The sequence below is a fragment of the Anarrhichthys ocellatus genome, unplaced genomic scaffold, assembly GCF_004355925.1.
Source record: "Anarrhichthys ocellatus isolate YVR2014 unplaced genomic scaffold, GSC_Weel_1.0 scaffold4, whole genome shotgun sequence".
Lineage (NCBI taxonomy): Eukaryota > Metazoa > Chordata > Actinopteri > Perciformes > Anarhichadidae > Anarrhichthys > Anarrhichthys ocellatus.
Window position 1 is genome coordinate 5757293 of NW_022280034.1, and position 4676 is coordinate 5761968.

The 4676-nt window shown below is 41.6% G+C and overlaps 1 protein-coding gene across 1 annotated transcript in view; it reads left to right on the top strand.

The window, feature by feature from the left end:
• The first annotated feature begins 2594 nt into the window (after nt 1-2594).
• Nucleotides 2595-4676, top strand: part of LOC116381094 (C-terminal-binding protein 2-like) — a 78898-nt gene continuing 76816 nt past the window's right edge. The window contains exon 1 of the mRNA XM_031842931.1: nt 2595-3008. The gene's annotated coding sequence lies outside the window, so the exon portion shown is untranslated. The remainder of the gene's footprint in view (nt 3009-4676) is intronic.

The window sequence follows — 4676 nt, forward strand, 5'->3', positions numbered from 1 at the left end:
TACCTCCTCTTCTAATAGGATGGCACAAATCCCTACGATACTCAAGGCTCCTCTCCATCACTGCCGAGATGTTTTATGTTGATGCAGCGGTGGAATCAATGTGGACTGCAGGGCACACGCAGCAATGGTTTTGCATGAAAAATACATATTCTTTACGCTCATCACCATAATATTGCTCTTAAAGTACAATAGGTGAAACGGCTGATTCTTTGGTCACAAATGATAAGACTGATGAAGTATAATTACTGTCCTTGATTTAACTCCAGATCTGACTTAAGAGAAGAGAATATTCTCAAAGAGCATATGAGCAGTGGGAGTGGAAGAGATTTCTTCTCTTTCCTTCACTTAGATTAAATTAGCTGCCTTTGTGTTTCTCAATATGTGCACTGTTTTTCGCAACGCAAAAGAAGACAGCGCCTTGAAGGCAATCGGAATAAAAATAGCTGTCTTTTTCTCTGATTCCAAATGTGAGCAGTGTCTGAGATCACCAATCTTCATTTTTGTAAACATTATACCCCAAACATCAATACAATCATAACCACAATTTCGGCACATCTAATTTCGGGCATAATTACCCCACTGAGAGGTTGCCTTTTTGTGTTATGCGCCGCACGCCCCCACATGTAGCCAGCGTTCTGACAAGAGGTGGACAATCGTTGATGGACAGATCAATAGTGGAGCATATGGAGGCCAGGCAGAATATAGAAATGAAAAATGAAAAATTTGATATAGATAATTGAAATCACTGAGCACCCTGACTGGCGCTTCTGACACAATCTGGACCTCACAGAGCGACTACGCAAAGTGCAGAAATAAAGCAGAAAAATTAAATGTTTAAAGCCACCGTGTTTGCATGAATCTGTAGCAGGGCCACTCTTCTATATGTATATCAGAGGCAAACCCTGCATGGATCAATGCTTGTTCTTTGTGCAACAAGTTCTAAAAGAAAAAGGACAGTAAATATCAGTCATGGGATCCCCATGCATTCACAAAGTACTGGAGGTCACGTGCTTCGCTGTATCGTCTTCGTCAAATCAATCGAGCATGGGTTAGTCCAACATGTACAATGCAGACAAACTATATTTAGCATTGCTTAATCCAATTGTCTGCCGTCACCGAAGCCACCGCGCTACTAGCAGAATAATCCCTGCAGAGGAATCAAATGAACTCCTAACATATGTTCTGTGTACTTACCAAACACATGTAAGCACATCTCTACTTACAGCTGCAAGGCTTACTCACTTGACTGTATTATTTCATGAGCTTTCATCCAGCAGTATCCCACTGTGATCAATTTGAAGGAAAACCATTAATTGTATGTCAGATAAGGGTCAAACAGACAGGCTCGTACAGGTCCCTATAATGTCTGAGTGTTAGGAATACTATGAATTATAGATTCACTGCAGACATGAGCAGCACTGACAAATACATAATTCCAAGTGGGGACATTATAAGCATCATAAGTATCTCAACAAATGTTTCATTCTTTATTTGCCCAGATTTTGAAATATGGGCATATCCATGTCTAAAACCACCCAATGCTGGTTTTTATACTTTTTAAGTCTTTGTCGTCTGGATTGGTTTTGGGTCAATTCACCCAAATTACCAAATGGTATGTTTTACAGTTGCATGTAACCTCTCTTTTGAAAAGAGCTTTCTGATGCATTGAAGTTAAATAACAGGTTTGTGCTACTTAAACCCGCAATAATTGTGTTTTTATGTTCACCAGCTGGTCACTAACTTTGTCTGCAGTTTGGTGCTCGGCAGATCGTGTACAGTAGTTTTTGTTTCTGAAAACAGCTGCCTACTGAGCCTGAAATCAAATCTGGTGAGAGCTGCGGCACTTCAGAAGGTACACTTGTGGTGTCATAGTGGCCCACTGGTTAAAATGCACAGTAATCACAACGTCCATAGCTTCATGTCATCCGGCCAGCTCTCTATGTCATAAAATTCTTGTCTGCAGAGTGACACGTTGTCCTTTGACCCATTGTTCACACAAACATTTTGATTAGGGCAGCTTTAAAGTTACATTTACAAAAAAAAACAGCAAAAAGTCTCTCCAGAAGCAGTGTCCTACTTACTGTAAATAATCCACAGACCTCACAGTAAACTGTTTTAATTGGGACTATGTGTTGATTAAAAAAAAAAGAGAGTTTGGTGGATTACTCACAGTAACAGTAATGTTTTTTTCTAATGTTAAATGCCATCAAATGAAATGAAGGGATGGCTATCAAAGCAAATGAAACCCAAACTATCTGCATGGCTAAATAGAGGTAAGTACTATTTTCTATGATTTAGTTCAAGTGGTAAGAATTTGTAAACACACAACAAAAGGGATAAAGTCATTCCTGAGGATATACACAAGATTTCACAATTGACCACATAGTTTTTGCTAACCAAGTGAGCAGAAGGTGTGTATTAGTGGTGGGTGGGGGGGGGGTAGGAGGAGGAGGAGGAGGGAGGGGGAGGAGGAGGAGGAGGAGGGGGCTATTTCTTCTTCTTGGTTTATGTCATTGGTTTAAACGACCCAAGACCCCGCCTTGATAGAAAAAGAGAGTTAGAGTGACTACAGCCAAAAATAGGGGAGAGTGAGAGAGAGAGAGAGAGTGAGAGGGAGGGAGAGAGGGAAAAATAAAGCAGTGAAACAGTTAGACAGAACACCTACTCGGCGTTTACGAAAAAAAAATAAAATACGCTCGGCCGTATTTTAATAAGTCAAGGACGCGTATGATACATTGTAGCCAGTTCCCTGTGAGGTAATCACTCCTCTCTATCCGACCGCTGCTTCCCATCTTTTTTCTTCTTAAAGAAACCGCTTTTGTAGCGCGCGCGGTGGATTAATAAGGTGGAATCAGAATTACTCCAAAATCTTCCCATGAAACATTTCTCCCCGAAGCGGATGATGCTGCCGCTGCCGCCGCCGCTGACGACGTGTGCCTAAAAAAAAAAAAAAAAAAAAAAAAAGAAAAGTCGGCTTCTCAACTTGCGACCAGACGCCATTCATCCAGGTAAGACCGCATTAACAGAAGCAACACCGCTTTGCACGTTTAATTCAGTTTTTTTTCGTAAGAGTTACACTGGCTGCACTGTCGGGTTTCAGGTCCGCATACCAGATTGTGGCCATGTGTGTCCACCTTACTGCGCCACGAAGATGGGGGAATGGTCGGGTGGGTTTTGTACCCTGCACTCGGGCAAACGCACGGGCATTATTTAGCGTAACTGTCAAATGTTGACACGAAATAGCCCGCGTTTTCCCCTGCACGCTGCCATTAGTCTCCCTTCACCTTTTTACATTGCACTGGTATTCGGCAAAAGACGCCGAGGCTGTGTTGTTTTCGCTCGCAACGAGACCCCATACGGAGTGTGGAGGTTAAAAGAAAATAGGAAGTGCATTATTAGAGTGTGTGTGTGTGTGTGTGTGCTTTCCAGTGAGGCTATTTGCTCATAAATCCTCTTAATACCTCACACTTGACCCTTCTGACTGAGTTTTTGTAGGAAAATAATGTTGTGAAAGACGTCATCCTGTGTAATCTTCCGCGCCGCTTGCCGCTGCTGCTGCTTAGCCTTTTTTTTTTTTTATTCTTAAACACAAATTACTATGGTTCACATCTGCTGTCCGAGCTGCATCACTGACCCTTTTCGCATGTATTTGTTTAAGCACAATGTTAAGACGCTGGTACACCTCATTACAGAGGATCAGAGGCTTCCTAAACTTCTTCTTTTTTTTTCTTTTTTTTGTCCCAGGGACATACAAGTGATTAAAGCAGTGGATCAAACACCTGCATTTGATGACATGTTGCCTCAAGGAATCCCACCTGAAAGGCTTTTGTAGTTTAGTGTGGAGAGCTGCAGATTTGAATGTTGGCAGAGACCGTGTGGAGATAAGAACTTCAACCTTTTTGCAGCCTCTTGTTGTTGTTAAGTGAGTGAAATACAAGTGAAACCCAACCTCATGTTTCTCCCCTGGAGGCTCCAAGCATGTGACTTTTAAAACTGCTGGAGGAATAATGGACAGATTTTTTTTTTTTTCCTTTTTGCTTTGTAGTTCCCACTCTGGGATGCCTTGCTGCATTTTACTCAGGCTAATTCATCTTGTTTATAGCTGTCGAGCTGATATTTGCAGTGAGGATTTAGCACCGTAGCTGTCTGTGTAAACTTAAAAAAAAAAAAAAAAAGGTTGAGGAGAGTGCATCTCATGTTCACAGCCACTGTTAGGTGCCGACAGTGTTTGAATTGAGCTGCTAATTGCTGTGTGTTAACTTGTTAATTACACACACTGAAGTATTCTTACACATCATTGGGCTAATTAATTAACTGATTACTCCGAAAATATGACAACAGGACAAGTGTTGGATTAATGAAGAACGAGGGTTTATCTTCACGTTCTTCTAGCTCATCATTGCAAACATCATCAGTCTCTGGTTCTTGTCGGCAAAGATCATTTCTAACCTTTCAAAAGTGATCTCGACATAATCAAAGTGTGTCATTTACAAACAGGAACTTGGATTGTTAGTCGCACTATAGCAAAGTTAACACGAAGACAATTTGTTTTTGATGCCGGCAAGCTGATGAGGGGATGACCTTGGTAAAGCAGCTCTTTGTCTGGGTAATGTGTATGTATCGGACGAGGTGTGTGTGTGTGTGTGTGTGTGTGTGTGTGTGTGTGTGTGTGTGTG